Source organism: Octopus bimaculoides, chromosome 25 (genome assembly GCF_046866305.1).
Source record: "Octopus bimaculoides isolate indiv1 chromosome 25, ASM4686630v1, whole genome shotgun sequence".
NCBI lineage: Eukaryota > Metazoa > Mollusca > Cephalopoda > Octopoda > Octopodidae > Octopus > Octopus bimaculoides.
Window position 1 is genome coordinate 19,429,851 of NC_142952.1, and position 22,797 is coordinate 19,452,647.

General features: G+C 36.1%; 1 long non-coding RNA gene across 2 annotated transcripts; it reads right to left on the reverse strand.

The window, feature by feature from the left end:
- Positions 1–10,467: 10,467 nt before the first annotated feature.
- Positions 10,468–22,039, reverse strand: LOC128250662 (uncharacterized). 2 transcript variants are annotated; one of them, XR_008266671.2, is made up of 3 exons: positions 21,342–22,039; positions 12,521–12,645; positions 10,468–11,559 (listed from the first exon to the last, which is right to left on the reverse strand). It is a non-coding gene; the product is annotated as an uncharacterized LOC128250662 (long non-coding RNA). The 2 variants fall into 2 exon arrangements; XR_008266670.2 differs by lacking the exon at positions 21,342–22,039 and adding an exon at positions 18,500–20,210.
- Between the last annotated feature and the right edge of the window lie 758 nt (positions 22,040–22,797).

Here is a 22,797-nt window from a genome sequence, read left to right on the forward strand (position 1 = left end):
TATATATATATATATATATACATATATATATATATGTGTGTGTGTGTGTTTCTATATACAGATATGTATGTATATATATTTATATATATGGATAATTATGTCTATATGTAGATGATTGTGTGTGTGTGTGCGCGTGCATATCTATCAATATGTATATATATAAATACACACACACACATAGATGTATGCTTATATATGCAAATATGTGTATATATTTATACATGTTTGTAGATGTGTGTGTGTGTGTACATTATATACACACACACACACACACACACATATATATATATATGTATGTAATGTATATATATATATATATATATATATATCTAATGTATATATACACATGAACTAACACACACATCATCCATATATGAATACTTTCAACTTCCTCTCCATTTTTCTTTGATTCTTCTATTTTGGTAGAAGCAATTTTTTCTCCTTCTTACAGCTCCTAAATTGCCTCTTGTTTCTTTTCTCCCATGTCATTCCTTAACCTCTTTCTCTCTCTTTCTCTTGCTATGAAATTATATATCAGGAAAAGCAGCACCATTCTTGTGAAACCCACTAGTTACCTGGCGCTCTTCTTAAGTATTACTGGCTTGTTGGAGAGAGGCTTAGGGAGCTGAAAACTATAAGCTATCTACAGATGACATCATCCAGCTTGGTCTGGTGTGTGTATATATATGTATGTATAAATGTGAGTTTATTTCCTGATAACAGATGTGTGTGTATCTTTATGTCTGAGCATATATATATATATTGTGTGTGCGTGTGTGTTCATTTGTGTGTGCATATGTGTATATGTATATATATCTATGTATATACATGCATACCTACTTAAGTATACATGTAACTTCATAATTGTACAGATTATATATATATATATATATATATATATATATATATATATGTATTTATGTGTGTACATGCATATATACATTATATATCTGTGTGTATGTATACACGTGCACACATACAGGCATACATATGCATATATATATTCTTATATAAATATATATATATATATATATATATATATATATATATTTATGTGTGTACATGCATATATACATTATATGTGTGTATGTATGTATACACGTGCACACATACAGGCATACATATACATATATGTATTCTTATATAAATATATATTCTTATGTGTGTAGGTGTGTTTATACACATGCGCATATATATACACAGATATTCCTCTTCTTTTTTTTTTGTATATATGCATAGACACACATGCCTACATATCTCTGTTTATATGTAGCCACATACTTTATACAGGCACTCACATAAATATAAGAAAAACAACAACCTTGCAATGCTGAAATGGGCTGTTATAAAGCACTCCACTGTCAGACCCACATCTCAGAACATATCATCATGGTTGGTGGAATGGTAGTTGTAATATGAAGCATGAATGTTCTTTAATTCCTGCTGCCAATAAATTTTTTTTTTTTTATTCATCGTTTTTTTTTTCTTCCTTTTTGTTAACTTTTCTTGTATGGTGAGTTAAGAGAGCTTGCTTTGCAGTAACATAGTTTTGGGTTCAGTCCCACTGCATGGCGTCTTGGATAAATATCTTTTACTATAACCCCAGGCTGACCAAAGTCTTGTAAGTGAATTTGGTTGTCGAAAACTGTGTGGACCCTAACCCTGTCATATCTATCTATCTATCTATCTATCTACCTATCCTTATCTATCTCTCTCTATCTATCTATCCATTCCTATCTTTCTATCTATCCCTGTCTCTCTATGCGTGTGTGTGTATTTATTTGATTTCTTTGCATTTGTCTCCTGCCACCACTTGAAAACTGGTGTTGCTTTGTTTATGGCCTCATAACTTAGCTGTTTGGTAAAAGTGACCAATAAAATAAGTACCAGACATTAAAAAAAAATAAAAACAAAAAATGACTGGGATTGAGCTGTTTCTCTAAAAACCCTACAGGGTGGTGCTCCAGCATGGCTACAAAATAAAAGATAAATTCTATAACCATGTGATTAAGAAGTCCAGTTTGTGGTCACAAGGATCTGTTTTCAGTTTCCCCTATGAGGCACCTTGGGTGTATGGACTTACCTATAGTTTTGAGTTGGCTAATGCATTGCAAGTGAAATTTGGTAGACAGAAACTGTCCAGAGGCCTATTTTATGTTTTTTTGTATCTTTGCATAAATGTTTACCTGTGGGAAAATAGTGTTAAGTTGTATCACAGGAGTGGCTGTGTGGTAAGAAGCTTGCTCCCCTATCACATGGTTCTGGGTTCAGTATCACTGCGTAGCACCTTGGGCAAGTGTCTTATACTACAGCCTTGGGCCAGCTAAAGCCTTGTGAGTGGATTTGGTAGATGGAAACTGAGAGAAGCCTGTATGTATATATATATATATATATATATATATATATATTATTTTATTTAAAAGAGTTCCAACTCTGTCTGTTTTTTATTTATATTCTTGTAAAATTTATGTGGGATATAGAATATGGAATATATAATATATAATATAAAAAAAATATGGATGGTACAATGAAATGAAGTATTGAATGTCTTATTGAATATATGGAATATGTCTTATTGAATATATGAAATATTGAGTGTTCAATATAAAGGAGTAAATATATAAATATATAAAGGCGAATACGTGTTTTCTATACCTTGTGGTATTTCATCATGGCCGGTATGACAGACTGTAACAGACTGTTACAGTCTGTCATACATTAGAGTTGGAACTCTTTTAAATAAAATAATATATTCCTCTATACACGATCATACAAAACCCTTTTTTTTTTGTATTTATTTTTACTCACACATATATATATATATATATATATATGTGTGTGTGTGTATCTGAGTTTGTTCCCCCACCCCGTTACCACTTGACAACTGGTGTTGGTGTGCTTACGTCCCGTGTAACTTAGCGGTTCAGTGAAAGAGGCTGATAGAATACATACAAGACTTAAAAAATAAGTACTGGGGTCAATTCATTCAACTAAAAATTCGAGGTGGTGCCCCAGCATTGTCACAGTCTAATGGTTGAAACTGATAAAAGATGGTAATTTAGCCTTTCAGTAAATATAGCACTCTACTGCTCTGCTTGGTGAAGCTGTACCAACAGAGATGCCCTCTCCATTGAGAACTTGATTGCGGGAGCACACGGAAAATGTGAACTGCACAAGTCCAGAGCCAACTACTCACCTATATTCCCAGCAGACCACCAGTGCCTGACCTGTGGCAGAGCCTTCTGAGAGCATGCATCAGGCTGATTGGCCACAGTCAGGCACGCTGTGACCATCTTCTCTCATGTGATGTCGTTGGTCGTCATTGACAGTGATGGATGAACAGTATTGCTATTGGTCTTCAAGAAAATCTTGGACAGTGGGGTTCCTCGATTATCCCTAGAGGTCCTCCTGTATCAGGAGGGCTATATCGCTATCATTCCCCACCCATCCCATTTTTTTTTTCTTTTTTAAACCTTTGTATACTATATATATGTCCTTTACTCTCCATTGTGTATACTTAAATTTTTTCTTTTTCTTTTTACAATTATTTTATCATTTCATTATATATAAACTCCCACACTTTATGTCTGTCTTTGTATTGTCCCCCCCGCCCATCCTTTGCCCTGATGGCAAATAAATGAAATAACCATCATCACCATTATTATTATTATTATTATTTGGCAGCGAGCTGGCAGAATTGTTATTATGCTGGACAAAATGCTTAGTGGCGTTTCATCTGTTCCTACATTCTGAGTTCAAATTCCACCAAGGTTGACTTTGGTTTTCATCTTTTTGGGGTCAATAAAATAAGTACCAGTTGAACACTGGGGTCAATGAAATCACTCATCCCCCACCTCTCCCAAGCTGCCCTTGTGGCAAAAATTTGAAATAATAGTAATAATAATAATAATAATAATTATTATTATTAGGCAGCAAGCTGGCAGAAACGTTAGCCCGTGGGGCGAAATACTTAGCGGTATTTTGCCTGTCACTACGTTCTGAGTTCAAATTTCACCGAGGTTGACTTTGCCTTTCATCCTTTTGGGGTTGATTAAATAAGTACCAGTTATGCACTGGGGTCGATGTAATCGACTTAATCCATTTGTCTGTCTTTGTTTGTCCTCTCTATGTTTAGCCCCCTGTGGGCAATAAAGAAATAATTATTAGACAGCGAGCTGGCAGAATCGTTAGCACACTTAGTGGCATTTCGTCTGTTGCTATGTTCTGATTTCAAATTCCGCCAAGGTTGGCTTTGCCTTTTAATCCTTTTGAGATTGATAAATTAAGTACCAGTGGAACACTGAGGCCGATGTAATCGACTATTCCCCTACCACAAATTTCTTGCCTTGTGCCTATAGTAGAAAGGATTATCATTATTATAAATATAGATCAATTTGAATAAGTATTAAGATTGATATGATTGACAGAAAGCCTTTGAATATGTTTCAGTGTGTATTGTCATTGGACTGCGGCATGGCTTCTGTCCAATGACTGAAACAAAATAGTAAACAAACTCTGTTCTTATTTAATCAGGAGGGTGGGGTAGGGGCCCTTTAATGTCTCCCAGTGGATTTCAGAAAATTTTGAACTTTAGTACTTGTTCCTCCATTTTCTTTTTCTATTTGTTATAAAAATTAGTGTTACTGTCTGTTGTACATATTTAAAAATATTGTTATTGTTCATTTTTAGAAGATTGAATTAAATGCTTTCCAGCTTTCAGATTTGTCTTATGATCTGAATTATTCCTGTCTTCAGAAAAAGAAAATGTAGTTTAGTAGTTGTATAATTAATTAATTAATTATTATTATTAAGGCAGTGGAGGCAGCAAGCTGGCAGAATTGCTTAGCAGCATTTCATCTGTCTTTACATTCTGAGTTCAAATGCCGCCAGGATCAATTTGCCTTTCATTTTTTCAGGGTTGATAAAATAAGTACCAGTTGAGTACTAGGGTCGATCTAATTGACTTAGCCCCGCCCCCGAAAATGCTGGCCTTGTGCCAAAATTTGAAACTATGATTAAGACAGTGAGCTAGCACAATTGTTAGCACACCAGACAAAATACTTAGTGACATTTCTTTTAGCTTTATGTACCAAATTCAAATATCGCTGAAGTTGACTTTGCTTTTCATCCTTTCAGGGTCAATGAAATAAGTACCAGTTATGCACTGGGATCAGTGCAATTGACTGAGTTTCATGCCTTTTGCCTATAGTAGAAAAATATTGTTTTTATTTTTAATTGTTACAGTTAGGGAGCAAGCTGGCAGAAATAATATAAGGCTGCGAGCTGGCAGAAACGTTGGCATGCCGGGCGAAATGCTTAGCGGTATTTCGTCTGCTGTTACATTCTGAGTTCAAATTCCACCGAGGTTGACTTTGCCTTTCATCCTTTTGGGGACGATAAATTAAGTACCAGTTATGCACGGAGTCGGTGTAATCGACTTAATCGCTGTGTCTGTCCTGTTTGTCCCCTCTATGTTTAGCTCCTTGTGGGCAATAAAGAAATAAGAAATAGAGCATCAAAAAGGATACATTGTTGTAATTATTGCAATCCTTTATGTTTTGAGTTCAAATCTCATTGAGGTGAACTTTCTCTTTCATACCTTTCAGGGTTGATAAAATAAAGTAGCAGTCTAGTACCAGTATTGTCTACTCCTCTCTTTGTGCCTAAATTAGAAGCATTTCTTAATTATTCTAGTAAAAATTACCTCAACATAAAAGCAACAAGGCTTTTTAAATATTTTCTTGCTGAGGTACAAATGGAAATGTTTTGTGAAAAAATTTGGAGTGTCTCTTCTATTTTCACATTAATTCTTTTTGCTTATATTGGTGGTCCTCAGCTGGGGTCCATATGACCCTTACAGGGTCCATATAACATTTTGTTAAAATTTATCTGCAATAAATTGGTTATACTATTACAATACACAAAATATTTTAACAATTTTTAAAATACAATTCCTAATAATATATAGGATTTTTTCTAAAACATTGGATGGTTATAGGAGTCAAAGTAGTATAAAATAGGGATCAAAGATGTCCATAAGTGAAAAAGAATGGGCAACACTGGGTTATATCATCAATTACTGAGCATTTTTGTAACAGAAGCATAATCACTCAGTTTAACTATAACTGCAAGATATAAATGGTCTGAAAGAACAGCATGTTTATTGTTTCTTCCTTATCAGCATTACAGCTTGGGTGACTGACAACTGGTGGGTGAGGAGTTGTTAACTTCCCATACTAGCGTTTGGCATTTGGGGAATTGTATCACTGTTATAGGAATATAAAGGTCTTTGTGGTTTCTATCATTGGACTGTGGCCATACTGGGGCACCACCTTGAAAGATTTAGTTGCATAATTGAATACATTGCTCTCAGTCGTTTTCTTTTTTTTATTATCTAACTGTTAAACTCTGACTAAATTGTAAGCCTATCAGTTATTCTGTTGGTATCTTTTTGTGAAACTGCCAAGTCAGAGGGATGTAAATAAACCAACACTGGTTGTCAAGGAGTGGTGGGATACAAACAAAAGCATGCCAATGCATGAAACTCTCAGACCTTGAGTCACTCTTGCTTCTGCTGAATATTAATAAAAATCTATCTATCTACATATATACACACACACACACACACACAGAATAATCTCTCGATTATCATGGGTGTTACATCCCCCCCCCCCGTGATAGGTGAAAATCCGCGAAGTAGAAACAGTACTGTATATTTTTAAAAATTATTTTTATAATTTGTATATATTTATTTTATTATAAATGCAAAACAACACCATGGAGTAAACAACATAAGCTTAAATAATAAACCACAATATGGCGAGGTATTACTCTGTGTGTGTGTGTGTGTGTGTGTGTGTGTGTGTGTGTGATGGGCTTCTTTCAGTTTCTGTCTACCAAATTCACTCACAAGGCTTTGGTTGGCCCAGGGCTATACTAGAAGACACTTGTCCAAAGTGCCACATACTAGAGCTGAACCTCAAACCATGTAGTTGGGAAGCAAACTTCTTACCACACAGCCACAACTGTGCCTGTGTGTGTACATATATTTTTAATATACTCTTGCACATTAAAGCATGAATGGTCATATAAAGAGAGTTTAGAATTTAAGACAGAGAATTATTTATCTTCGTTCATTAAACTATTTATTGATTTATTTTACAATTTAGTCGTCAGAGTTTGAAACTAAAATTGTTGATATCCTTTGACTCTGCACATGGCTAATTATTGATCTTCATTTTCAGTAGTTTAAAGTCAAAATTTTAGGAGTTGATGATACTTTTCATTTTGTTATTTTCTTAAATTAACTTGTATAATTAACTCTTAATGGTCTGGAATGAATTAGTAAAATATAAGTAATACATTCTGACTGATACACCTGCTTCATATTTCTCTCTTTTTGTCTTTCCTAATCACAAGAAATTCTTTGTTTCCTAATGTCATGTATTGTCTCTAGATACAGCAACAAGACTAATTTTATTTCTCTGTAGAATATGAAGAAAGTAGTGCTGATCTTAATTAGTAAATAGTGTGTAAAGATATGTTTGCACTGTGGAATAAATTACTTGAGTTCAAATCTCATGGGGGACCCTGCCAACACAATAAAATTAGCATGAGGAAGTGGAGTTATTTCCAGAACATTCTCCACAATTACCAAATCGGGCCTCATAAGCTATTAAAGAAATTCAGTTTTTTAGTGTTTAGCCTTGTGTGTTTTGCATTAGAAGTGCTGGATCACTGGGATATTTACACATCATCATTGTCATCATCATCATCATTTTGATGTCAACGTCTCCATACCAACATAATTTAATGTCAGCTTGTCGGAGAAGATTTTCTACAGCTGGATGCCCTTCTTGTCACCAAACCTCAACTATTTTCAAGTAAAGTAATATTTCGTCTATGATCAGATATTTTCATGGAAAGTTGGAAATAGGACACCATTTACATGATGATGTCACTTGTTTACAACTATCGTGTAAGACACACACACATGCATGCACACACATACATTTATACACAAATACACATGCATACATATATATATCCACACAACATATATTTATCTCCATGTATCCACATATATGTATATATCTATATCTATCTACATATATATATATATATCCATGTATCCACATATATGTATATATCTATATCTATCTACATATATATATATATATACACACATATACACACAAACATATATATACATGCGTGTGCACACACACACACATATATGACGGGCTTCTTTTGGTTTCTGTCTACCAAATCCACTCACAAAGATTTGGTCGGCCTGGGGCTATAGTTGAAAGCACTTGCCAAGGTGCCACACAGTGGGACTGAACGCCAGAGCCATGTGGTTGAGAAGCAAGCTTCTTACCACACAGCCACGCCTGCACCCATATTCACACTTCATGATCTAAGTATGTGTGAGACGGAGACAGACCGATTCTGATAATGTCTTTTCTGACACAGTTATAATGTTTGTACTGAATGTAAGCCCTAAATATTAGCAATATTGAATATGCAAGAAGAGACATAGTGTAGGAAAGCAAACCGAATATATAAGCATGTGATATGTTTATTGATTGGGAATACTGTCATTTGATAGTCTAGCTCTCTCTTCCTCCCTTCTCCCGCACTCAATTGTACTTTCCACTCACACACATGTCAAAATGGTGGTACAGATTCAGTATGTTAAACTGCATTATCCTCAGCTATTGTTATTATTGTGCTGTGCCCAGTATTCCTCCTATCTTCTTCATTCAGTCAGTTCTCAAAATGGGACTTTGATTTGTGGGTAGGTTTTGTTTAGTTACATCCTGTCCTTAACTCTTTAGGCTTCAGATTATTCTGTCAAATGTAATGCTTTTTTTTTTTTATAGGCTCAGACATGGCTGTGTGGTAAGAAGCTAGCTTCCCTACCACATGGTTCTGGGTTCAGTCCCACTGCGTGGCACCTTGGGCAAGTAACTTTGACTATAGCCTCAGGCCGGCCAAAGCTTTGAATGGATTTGGTTGATGGAAACTGAAAGAAGCCCATTATACGTGTGTGTGTGTATGTATGTATATATATAAATAATAAGGGTGGCTTGTTAGCAATTTTTCAACCAAAGGCAAAAATATATATGTTACTAAAGCAGCTGAGGATGCTATTCAATACCAGTATTGCTAGAAATAAGAGTCAAAACAATAAGCACCATCTTGTTGACTGACAAGGAAGGCAATCTCCCTGTCTGGTGCTTAAGGAGCTTGCTTCCCTTGACAGTCAATAAGATGGTGCTTATTGTGGCCATGAGTTATTTTGACTCTTATTTGTGGTGCTCCAGTATGGCCAGTCAAATGACTGAAACAAGTAAAAGAATGAAAGAATTGTTTTGAATTATTTATGCAAGATTTTGATGATGTGATGTTTTGCTTTCTGAATGACATTGTAGGGTGGGTGTGAGAGGCCAAATCTGGCCAGTTTAAACATAAAACCTGTAGAATATTTAAATCAGATGCAGCAGGTGTACATGCTAAACGATTAAACTTACGGAGCAACTAACATGCTTCAGTGTTTTGTGAAGTTGTTATGTTCACTCTACTGGCATAGTTTGTTTGGGAATTTAACCATTTCTCATGAGTTTTGAGGTATGTAGGTGTATTTTGGTGGCTAAATGTGGAATTCCTTCTAATCCACTACTCATCTACTTTGAAGTGAGACTTGTATCTTAATTTCTGGCTTACAAAAAATGCTGTTGGAAACTACTTAATCCTCAATAAGTTCTGAGTAATTAAGAGGAAGTTTTGATGTTTTCTGTTTGTTTAAATTTACGAGAAGCCCGTTGGTCATAATTTAATCATTTTTAGTGTTTTGGAGACTAATGGATTATTTAACATTACTGCTGTCAATTACAAAACGAAAAAAAATAAGAACAAATAATAAAAATAATGTAGGCTAAATCTGCTTGGTATATATATTTATCTATAACAGCTGCTATATGCACTGGTTTTGTGCAGTTGCAGGTTGGTGTGACGCTACAACAATCCAAGCAGGTATTTCTGTCAAGGCAGCAGAAATTATTTTTATTTTTTTTTTTTTTTCAAATCAGATTTATATCCATGTTAGCAGGTTTAATGTCAGACTGTAAAAGATCATGTTCTTTCTTGATAATAAAACTTAATTTATATAATAATTTTGTATTTGAATCTCATTCATGTCATAACCTCTTGCTATAGTTGATTTCAGTATATGACACAAAGGTGTTCCAAACACGACTGGAGACTTCATTTTCTTTTCTTTTTTTTTTTAATGATTTTGATTTCAAAACTAATTGGAACAAATTCTTTAATGACTTAATGGCCATTCTTTGGAATAAAGCTTTCGTTCCCAATTAAGTAACAATCAAGTTCACTTTCTTCTTTTCTCATTTTAAATGGCTGTTGTATTCTTGATTGAATATTGCACAGTAAAAACAGTAAGCATTTGATGAGGGATCCAGATATGACTTTGTCTCCATTTTATTTCTCTTTAGTAAAGGGTAAATACCTTTGGGATTAGTATGAGCAACATATATTCCATTCACATCCTTGATGCATAACTGCAGAAAACAATTGCAACATAGACAGGTGGGGTGCATTGCAACATAGCACCCCTTCCTCCACTCCCGAGAGATTAGCGGTATCATTAACCCTCTTAATTCCAACCCGCCTGAGACCACTCTTGGTTATATGAATCGAACTTCCTGGTTTAAACGTCTGTCATAATTTCATGTTAATTTATGTCTCAGCTTAAGAATGCCAGTTATTTTGCTGAATTCTTTGTTATTTCCAAAATTAATTGAAACAAAGGCAATGTATTTTAATAGAAATATGGTAATGAAAGGGTTAAATGCTATGTTCAGGAACTAGTGTGGTTTGATTACTCACAGTCTACTTAGAAATTCATTCTTAACCCTTTTGATATCAACCTGCCTGAGACTGCCTGTACTAAATTATATTTAAATATTCAAATTATAAAATCTTCATCAAAATCTTTTTAACCCTTTAGCATTTAAACTGGCCATATATGGCCCAAATATTTTACCTGTTTTATGTTCAAACCAGCCATAAGGTCTCTCACACCTACCCTACACTGTCCTTCTAAAAATAAACAATCACAACATCAAAATCTCAAAGCTACAGGCGCGGGAGTGGCTGTGTGGTAAGTAGCTTGCTTACCAACCACATGGTTCTGGATTCAGTCCCACTGCGTGGCACCTTTGGCAAGTGTCTTCTACTATAGCCTCGGGCCAACCAAAGCTTTGTGAGTGGATTCGGTAGACAGAAACGGAAAGAAGCCCGTCGTATATATGTATATATATATATATATAGATATGTATGTGTGTGTATATGTTTGTGTGTCTGTGTTTGTCCCCCCAACATTGCTTGACAACCGATGCTGGTGTGTTTACGTCCCCGTAACTTAGCGGTTCGGCAAAAGAGACCGATAGAATAAGTACTAGGCTTCCAAAGAATAAGTCCTGGGTCGATTTGCTCAACTAAAGGCGGTGCTCCAGCATGGCTGCAGTCAAATGACTGAAACGAGTAAAAGAGTAAGGTAATGCATAATTAATTCAAAACAATGTGAATAAATAAGCAATACATTTCTCAAAGAAATCTGAATGTTAAAGGGTTAAAATATGAATCAAATTATGAGATTTCTGTTGGTCAATATCAGCATAATGTACTTTTATATAAAGTTACAGAAAGCTTAGTAAGTTCCTTCAAAATCTGATTATATTAAAAATTAACTGAAATATAAATGCAGGTAATTTATTCCAAATTTAGTCATGAAAGAGCCAAGTTAGAGTGTACAATTATTTGTATCTCCTCCTGCCAAAGCTTTGTGGGTATATTTTGGTTGGAGGAAACTGTGTGTACATGTATTTGTCTCTCCCACCACTTGACAACCGGTGCTGGTTTATGTCCCCATAACTTGGCAATCTGGCAAAAGATGGTAGTCACCACATGGTCATTTTCTTTCTCAATGCATATGAATGAGGATAGTTGCATCAAGAGGTGCCGATCTCTAATAGTAGAAAGAACATGTGGAAGGGGTAAACCCAGGAAGACAAAGTGGTGAGAAGTGATCTACAAATGTTGGGACTCACAGAGGAGATGATAGGGGACCAAGTCTCTTGGCGGTTTGCTGTGTTTGAGAAGACGCGTCAAGCCAAGTAAAAGCGTGTTTGCCCTTGCAGCCCTCTCCAGCTGAGCATCCCTAATCTTGTGGGCTTGTAAGTGCTGGTGCCACATAAAATGCACCTAAAACACTCTGTAAAGTGGTTGGCGTTAGGAAAGGTGTCAGTCATAGAAACCATGCCAAAACAGACGTGGAGCTTGAACAGCCCTTCAGTTGGTCAGCTCCTGTCAAACTGTCCAACCCATGCCAGCATGGAAAACAGAGAGTAAATGATGATAATGATGATGAACTAAGAGGCAGATTTCAATTTATTTACAATTTTTATGCATAAGTTACTTTTATGTTAACACTTACCTTTATCATTCTCAGTCTTTAGTTTGGTCATGAAGTTTCATTTGCCTGGTTTTCTTAAGGGAAAAAAATTTTTTTTTTTTCCTTGATATCTGCTATATTTACACATTGTCAGGAAGTGCTGATTACTGGATAAAAGAATGTACACATATGAGTGCTCAATAAAAATGCTGTAGAGCTATGAAATTTATGACGACAGTGTTCTTCTTAAAATTGCACAGTGCTGATTAATGTTTATTTTTTACTATTTCTTTGAGGCTTGGTTTCCCTAGTACTATGTCTATAAATTTCTCTGTTCTTTTCTTTTTTACCCTGTGTACCCCTATGAATTCAGATATCATAGTGGTTGTTGTCTTCCACATTTTGACAGTCTCCGTACCTAAATCTTTGTATTTCTTCATTTTACTAATTTCTTCAACTGTGACATTGTTGTCCGTGGGGTCACCCATATCAGGATGTAAGTTTTATCCATATGGTTTTTTTAACAGTTATATCAGGACAATTTGCCTTGATGGTTCTATTGGTAGGATTTTTTAAATCCCAGAAAGGTGATCTGGCTAATTTCAGTGACTGGTTGAGGAAAGTGTTCAAACTAGTTCTTAGACAACTTTTTCCCATAGTGCTTGCAGATTTATTATTATTATTATTATTATTATTACTACTAGTAGTAGTAGTAAAGCGTTGAACTGGCAGAATTGTTAGCATGCTGGATGAAATGCATAGTGGTATTTTGCCTGTCACTACATTCTGAGTTCAAATCCTGCCAAAGTTGACTTTGCGTTTCATCCTTTTGGGGTTGATAAAATAAGTGCCACTTGGATCGGTGTAAGTAACTTTGGAATTTATCATATAGCTTCAAAATTAATCATGCAAGAATTAATCATATAGCTTTAAAATTTCAATGATATGATTGTGTAGTTTTAGAATGACATTGTAGGGTCTATGTGATAGGCCAGATCTAGCTGTTTGAGCATAAAACTGGTAGAATATTTGGGCTGGATATGGCCAGTTTAAACGCTATAATTTAGTTGGCATTACAAAATTATCCTGGTGGCAAACTTCAGTACATGATATATCACACCTTTGTATAGTGACAGCTTCTACACCTGTAATCACTATATGTCATCTAATCAGTTCAGATAAGAAGCAATGAATGACATTTTGGCATTGAGTTCCCCAGTTAGTCCTGAATGAGTAGATTTATGATCATACGCATTCCTATCGTGACCATGTCTTCTTGTATTCATCCAATGTGTTCTTCATCTCATAAAATACCAAGGTGTAATTTGAAAGACATCTGGTTGCTATATCTAGCAAGTCAAATGATGATGTAGAGGCTTCTTCTTTGGCTTGTTATAAAAGTTATTGAAAGTAATAGCTGTCTTTGTTTAGAGCAATTGTTCTCAACCATTTTTTTTAATCTATGGACCCCTTTGGTTACTATTTTATATTCTGGTGGGCTCCCTCAGCTATTCGATGTTTAAAAGCTAGTTTTACAGATACTTCTTTCAAAATTCTTATTTTGCTTTTCACACATTCACTTGAATTGTTAGCATGTCGGGCAAAATGCCATGCGTCATTTTGTTGATCTTTATGTTGTGAGATCAAATTCTGCCAAGGTCAACTTGTTGCCATTCATCCTTTCAGGGTCCATAAAATAGGTGTCAGCTGAGCACCGGGGTCAATGTAACTGACTAGCCCCTTCACTCAAATTTACTGGCCCTGTGCCAAAATTTGAAATCATTATCATGATCATGTTCGTCATTACCATCATCATCATCCTCATCATCTTCAACATAAATTTTACGTGTGCTTCTGTTGTTTACTCTGAAATCAGCCTTGATTGAGCAGACTTATGATCAAAAGAATTCCAGATGTGACTGTCTTATCTTTTATTCAGACAAAGTGTGACTAGGATTACATTTTCCAGTGTAGTGGTTCTCAAAATCTTTTTAACTTTTGTGGTGCACTGGAGATCAAACAAGTATGGAAAGTATAAAAATTTAAAGGATGAAAACTGGCATGGCTACGTGGTTAAGAAACTTGCTCTGCATTCATGTTGTTTTAGGTTCAATCCCACCACATTGCAGTGGGACTGAACAAGTATCTTCTACTTTAGCCCAGGGCTGATCAGTGCCTTGTGAGTGAATTTGCTAGATGAAAACTGGAAGTCTGTCATGTATGCAATGCAATTCAGTGCACTTATAAGTGGATGTTTCACATTGGCCCTGTTGGAGTCATTTCCATACATAATCATATTTTGTAGTAGGGGTTCTGAATGAAAGGGGAAGATGTGAGATGACCACCAAAAATGGCTGTGCAAAAGTTTTCAGCCACCTCACATAAACCAATCAAGATACAGTGTTTTAAAACAGAAAAATATCATTTATTACATAATGTTCACTTCAAGAAGTTACTGTACATTGTTAATAATTTGTGTGGCTTCCCTTAGCTTGAATAATTGCTTCAATGCACCTGGGAAGAGATGCATGCAAATTCTTCACCATCTTCACAGGTATGAGATGCCCTTCTCTATTGCTGAATAACCACAACTCTTCAAAATTGCACGGATTCTTTTGATGAACTCTTCTCTTTAGTCCTGTCCACATTTGCTCGATGATATTTAAGTCAGGGTTCTGAGCTGGTCAATCTTTCAATACGGTAACACCTTCATCAGCCACACTCTGTTGTGTTACATGCAATCTATGGCATGGAGCTCTGTCATGCTGAAAAATCTCAGCTTCATCCAAGTCTGGTATCAAATTGTATTTGGCACTATTCAAGTTACCGTCTGCTAGGTTTTAATTTAGATCACTTTAAAACAAGAACTTTGTATCATAGAATTGTGCAATGGCCTCAGGCAGGTTGATATGATATGGGTTAAGATATAATTTAAGGCTATTTAAGCCTTAAGTTATATATTTCTTTTAAAATCCACAATGTACCTTGACACCCTTTCTGGCACTTTTAAAAGATTAAATTTTGATTTGAGTTCTGATTTATGAGCCCCCAACGACTCTTAAATTGTTCACCTGTTTCATGAGTGGAACAGGATTTGCTACATCTGCTGCATGAGAAGGCAAAATTTGCAATATAGCGTTTTTATGTTTTCTTTTCTTGCGAAGTTTGAACATCTCTGATTATTTAAAAATTTTCTTTGGTATATTTTTCTAGAAAAAAAGTTTACTTTGATTCTCTCTTCTTGTCTTGACATTTGCATGCTGATTGTTAACAAAGTTATTGTTTATTCAAACACAGTGTCATTTGTTTGCAGTCCTCTGTAAAAACATGTCCTGCCATTGTGTTTATTTTCAAAGGATTAGGGACAATATTACCTTACTTGGAAACAAAATAAGGATTGGTGATAAGAGAGGCATCTTTCCATAGAAAATCCACCTCAACAAGTTTCATCTAACCCATGCCAGCATGGAAAAGTGGATGCTTACATGATGACAGAGGTGGTGGTGGTGGTGGTGTCTCTCACCTCCTGCTGATGTTCAATGGGATATCAGCTCTATTGAACTCACAAATTCGATGGAGTTTGCAAGCTCTATAAGCACTACCCTTCTTCCACATATTATCCCACTGGCTGTTATTTGGTTTTGCTTGACATATCTTAATATTCTGCAAATTCTAGCACAACCAGCTCAAGTGTATCACTGGTATTTCCATTGTGGCATAAACACCATGCTCAATCGCTCCTTCTCACAGCAAAAGGAATATTAGCTATGCAAGCTTCACTTGTCCGATAGGACAGACCCTAGGCACAAGTTCTACTGCCAAGCCAAACCAGTTTAAAATTTACATGTTCTGTAACTTGCTAAGTCACTGGCATTCTGCTGAAGACCTCATAGTGTATCCTGGACAAGTTAAACTGCCAGAACTTGGCTATCTCTAAATTATAGACATACAGGATTTTGCTTGAGCAAAGCCAGCTTACTGTGTTTTTGTTACTAGATTACTGAGTTGCACCTACTCATAGTACCTATTTATTGCTAGATGGACTTGCAAGCTAAATATCTTGATACAATATAGTATTTAGCTCGTGGTTAGTAACACTGGAATAAATCAGCTACATTATTATCACCTTTCCTTTCGTGTGTGTATGGTCGTGTGGGTAAGAAGCTTGCTTCCCAACTATGCAGTCATGGTTTCAGTTCCATTATGCAGCACTTTGGGCAAGTGTCTTCTAATATAGCTTCAGCCAATGAAAGCTTTGTGAGTGAATATCGGAGAAAGAAACTCTAAGTGTGTGTACATTTCTCTGTTGGTGTTGGTTTGTTTACATTCCTGTGACTTAGCAGTTCAGCAACAGTGACTGTGATCTCTTCAACTAAATCCTTCAAGGAAGTGCCCCAGCGCATGCATGGGCGCACACACACACACACACACACACACACACACACACACACACACACACATTTATATATGTATATATACATATACATACATATATATATATGTGTGCATTTAAATGTATATATATATACATACATATGTATATTTGTGTGTCTATATATATATATATATATATATTTATTTATGTATGTATATATATATATTTATTTATGTATGTATATATATATATATATATATATATATATATATATATGTATATGCATATATATGTATGTCTACACATATATGTATACATATATGTATTCATATGTATGTATACATATATATCTATCTATATATATATATATATATACATGTATACACACCTGTACATACACATATATGCACATACCCATATACATGCACACACACACACACATAAATACATATGTATGTATATATTGCCACAGATGTAGCTGTGAGGTAATAAGCTTTTTTCCCAATCACATTGGTCCATATTCGGGCCAACCAAAGAGTTGTGAGTGGATTTGGTACATGGAAACATCTAGCTGTGTGTGTGTGTGTCTTTGTGTCAGTTTTTGTTCCCTGTCGCCACTTGACAATCAATGCTGGTGTATTTGCTACCTGTGACTTAGCAATTTTGCAAATGAGACCAATAGAATAAGTACCAGACTTTAGTAAAAAAAAAAAATTAAAAAAAAAAAACGGGAACAATACATTCAACTAAAAAAATATATATATATATAGGCGCAGGAGTGGCTGTGTGGTAAGTAGCTTGCTTACCAACCACATGGTTCTGGGTTCATTCCCACTGCGTGGCACCTTGGGCAAGTGTCTTCTACTATAGCCTCGGGCCGACCAAAGCCTTGTGAGTGGATTTGGTAGATGGAAACTGAAAGAAGACCGTCGTATATATGTGTGTTTGTGTGTCTGCGTTTGTGCCCCCCCCCCCAAATCGCTTGACAACCGATACTGGTCTGTTAATGTCCCCGTAACTTAACGGTGTGGCAAAAGAGACCGATAGAATAAGTACTAGGTTTCCAAAGAATAAGTCCTGGGGTCGATTTGCTCGACTAAAGGCGGTACTCCAGCATGGCCACAGTCAAATGACTGAAACAAGTAAAAGAGAATATATATATATATTGTAGGCACCCCTGGACAGACAGATGTGTGTATACATGCATGAATAAAAGTGTATCTGTGAAATTATATATGCATGGATGTGTGTGTGTGTGTGTGTGTGTGTGTGTGTACATATGTATATAAATGTATTTGCATATCTATTTATATAATGTATTCCTGTGTTGATATAAAATGCATGTATGTATATGAAAGTATATATACTCGCATCACAACGGAAGAATGTGTTACTCCAGAACGATTGAATTAGCCGAGCTAATGCATATCACTGACTGTAAGGCACAGAAGAATCAGCAAGATGTAGAGAAATTCTTACCAAAGTTCCAAGAGTATCTGTCCTTCTATTGGAATTAATGTAAATGATACAGAAAAAAAAAAAAAAAAAAAAATTAGATGTAAGGAGAAAAAAAGTATATAACTTTATATAAATAAAAATACAAGGAAAAAATAGTAAAACAACAACAACAATGAGAACAGGCCTACCTGTAAAGTTATGTATAGTTGTTGTTATGGTCAAACCAAACCAGTTTCTAGCAAGTTGTTATCAATATTGGTTGCTAACTGTCCATTCTTAGAATTTCGGGCCATTAGAAACTGCTTTCATCTGCAGTTTGCTTCTTTTATTTTTTGCTTTCTTAATTTCTTTTATTATTATTTGTAAACTATTTATATCATTTACATTCTCTTTCCTCTTGTTTTTTTATCTCTCTCTTTCTCTCTCTCTCTCTCTCTTTGATGCATTTTCTCTCATATCTTTTACTCTTGCCTATCACACACTTAGCCTTTTTCACTCTTTATCTAGCTCTTACTCTCTCTCTCTCTCTCTCTCTCTGACACATTTTTTACTAGCTCTGTCTAAACTGCCTCTCTTTTCTCTTGCTATAGTATTGTTTCCCTGCTCTCTCTCTCTCTCTCTCTCTCCCCCTCCCCCTACCTCTCTGTTTCTTTTCTGTATTTTCTTATCCTTTTCTTTTCATTTCTAGACCTCCTCTCTCTCATTTTCTCTCTCGCTCTCCCTGTCTGGCTAACCCCTCTTCCTTCATAATTCTTCTACTCTCTTTCTCTTGCTCTCTTCTCTTCCATAATCTTTCTCTTCACTCAACCTCTCCTTTCATATTCTCTCTCTCTCTCTCATTCTCATATTTTATCTCTTTTTTTTCTTTTAGACCAATTTGTTTTACATTACTTTTTTTTCTACCAGTCTTCCCCCCCCCCACCTCCTTGTCTCTCACACACACACACACTGACAGCCTTGCTCTTCTATCATTTCCATTTTCTTCTCAATCTCCTGCATTTCTCTGTTTGTTCACCCACTTTCCCCTCACACTCCCCTCTGTCATTCTCTCACACACTCTCCTTTTTTCTTTTATATTTATTAATTATGTTGATGATTATTATGTATGTTGTGCAGCTGTCGATTTAAGATAGCTTGGCTCTCTTACTCCAGTCCTGGCCTTTCTCTCTCACCCTCTCCCCGTCGTTATTTCTCTCCTCTGCAGCTCCTTTCCCTCCACAAGAAGCAAACACACACGCGCATGCACGCACACATGCACGCATGCACGCACACTTCAACTTAGCTGTTACTTCAGATCTAGCCTTTCTGTCTCATCTCATCTTGTTTCATTTCTCTTTACCTTACCCCCACCCCACTTCAAATTTCTCCTCTTCTCATCCTTCCCTCTATAACACACACACACACACACACACACACACAAACTACAACACATAAAAAAAAAATTTCCAAAACAAAAACAAAAAACAAAACAAGTAAACACTGCATACACAAACTACCACACACGCACACACAAACTACCGCACACACACACAAACTACTGCACACACACAAACTACCGCACACACACACAAACTACCACACACACACACACAAACTACCGCACACACACACAAACTACCACACACACACACAAACTACCGCACACACACACACACGCAAACTACTGCACACACACACAGAGTGAGGATTGTGATAGTGTGTTGTATGTCTGCAGTTTACAAATCGTTCCTGTAACACACATAGCTTCTGGCTTTTTACTTGCTGCTTTCAGATACTAAGCTAATTTGTAGTCACCAGTCTTTCTCTCTCTCTGCATGTGTATGTGGGTATATATTTGTATGTATGTATATGTGCTTGTGTATGTGGGGTTTATATCTGTATGTATGTGTATGTGTGTTTGTTGTGGAGTTTTGTCATCTCTATTCTTTCTCTCTCTCTCTCTTTGTTTCTTATTCTCTTTCTCTCTCTCTCTCTCTCATTCTCTGTATCTCTCTGTGTCTCTCTCTGTCTCTCTCTGTCTCTCTCTGACTTTCTTTCACTTGTTTGTATTCATCATATCTCTTGTTAGTTGCACTACTATTAATGATAATGGTAGTGGTGGGGATGATGATGATGATGATAGCTGCAATACTGGTGACTAATGTTGATGGTTGTGGTGGTTGTTGAGCTGGACAATGTGTTATTTGTTACTGCTGATTAGTCTTCAGGTTCAACCCTAATTAAACAAATCTGTAGTCAGTAGCGTTTCAGCCATGACCCTCCTGCCTTTTTAGAGTTACGTCTAGGTTTGCCTTCATTATCTACTGTGTCCAGTCCTTATACCCTTATACTACATGGTTGTTGTTTGAGGAAGATTTGTCTGTTATTTTTAGCAAATTGAATGACGTGTAAAGGCTTTCTCGTTGTGTTATTTAACCCCAGGTCAGCTCTGGTGGGACAGACTTATGATCAAAAGCATTCTTGCCATAGCCATCATGTCTTTTTTCTCTTTTACTCGTTATACTAATTGTCCCCAGGACGACATTAGCCAATATCTAGTGTCTGTCCTTTCCTGTTTAAGAGGATATAGGGTGATTTCAGGGAAGTTTGGCTGCTATTTCTAGAAGATTAATTGACCATATAGAGCAGCAGTTCTCAGCCATTTTTTTTTTTTACCTATGGATCCCTTTGACTCCCATTTTACTCTGGTGGTCCCTCTCATAGCCATTTGATGTTTAAAAAAAATCTTTTTTATAATTAACTGTTATTAGGAATTGTATAAAAAAAAATTCAGATTTTCTCTGTTGTACATAAATTTTAACTACAAAATTTTATATGGCTCCCAACCCCCACCAAGGGTCACATGGACCCTGGTTGAGAATCACTGATGTAGAGGTTCTTTGTTGGTTCATCCTTCATTGTATTGTTATTGGTAGTGGTGGTGGTGGAGATGATGATGATGGTGCTAATGATGACGATGATGATGGTTGTGATAGCTGCAGTGATGGTAATTGTGTGTAATGTGAATAATGTGATAGAAGTGGTACTCACTGTGCTGTTGATGGTGGTGGCAGTGGCGAAATAGGCTGTAGTTAAGGTGGTGGTGATGATGCTGATGGTTGAGAGGAAGACAAAAGGCTGTGCAATGGGGGGTAGTTGTGATGAATGTGGTGGTGGTTTTGTGTTGATGATAATGATGAAGGGGGATAACTGCAATAGTGCTTGTGGATAATACTGATGGTACCACAATGGTAGTCATTTTGTCTTTGTTGTTGGTGGTGGTGGATGATGGTGCCTCAAGCAGTGGCCATAAATCCAGCTATATCTGCCCTTATAATAATTTATATTAGTTGCACAAGAAAAAAAATCCCAGGGATCATTTTCTGGAGATGGTTATCACTCCCATTTACGAGTGCGTATATTTGTTTATGTCTTGTGTTTTGTCTTTTACTCATTAAGTCATTAGACTGTGGCCATGCTGGGGTACCACCTTGAATTTTTTAGTCGAATGAATTGACACCCCAATACTTATTTTTTTTGCTTGTTTTAAATCTGGTACTTATGTCAATCCCTTTTGCCAGACTGCTAAGTTACAGGGATGTAAACATACCAACAGCAGTTGTTAAGTGGAGATGGAGGACAAAGACACACACACACACACACATATGTGACAAACTTCTTCCAGTTTCTGTGTATGAAATCCACCCACAAGGCTTAGGTCATTCCGAGGCTGTAGCAGAAGACACTTGCCTAAGATGCCACACACTGGAACTGAACCCAGAACCATGTGGTTGGGAAGCAAGTCATGCCTGTGCCTATCCAGATATATTTATAATTATGCCCCCTCTTTTCTTTCTCAGTATTTATGTAATCTAATATATTGAAAAATTATTTGATCCTCTTTTTCTTCTCCAATTTTATTTGGGGTTCTTCAGCTCTTATTTCTGCTAATCAAATTCATCTCCCCTTTCATTTTGTACCATTAAAATTAATTTTTTACCTTTTCATTTCCATTTATGTTTATCTAAAAGTGTTTCTAATTTAGACACAAAGCCATCAGTTTTGAAAGAATCAACCCCTTGTACTTAACTGGTATTTAAAAAAATATTTTTCTTCAGCCACTTCTTTAACCTGTACCATACCTCCCCTGCCAAAAGTCATGATTAAATAATCTGAAATTAGAAAATTATTTTATGCTATAAATAGGTACAGGTGTGGCTGTGTGGTAAGAAGTTTGCTTCCCAGCCACATAGTTCTGGGTTCAGTCCTATTGTGTGGTACTGTGGGTGAGTATCTTCTACCGTAGCCCTGGACCAACCTTGTGAGTGGATTTGGTTGATGGAAACTGAAAGAAGCTCGTTTGTGTGTGTGTGTGTGTCTGCTTGTCTTGACTTTGATTGTTGTAAATGAGTGTGACTTGTCATACAAGCAGTGTTATTCATTTCCAATATTCTGTGAGAACATGTCTGGCAATGGAGAAATATTACCTTGCTTCAAAACAAACGAG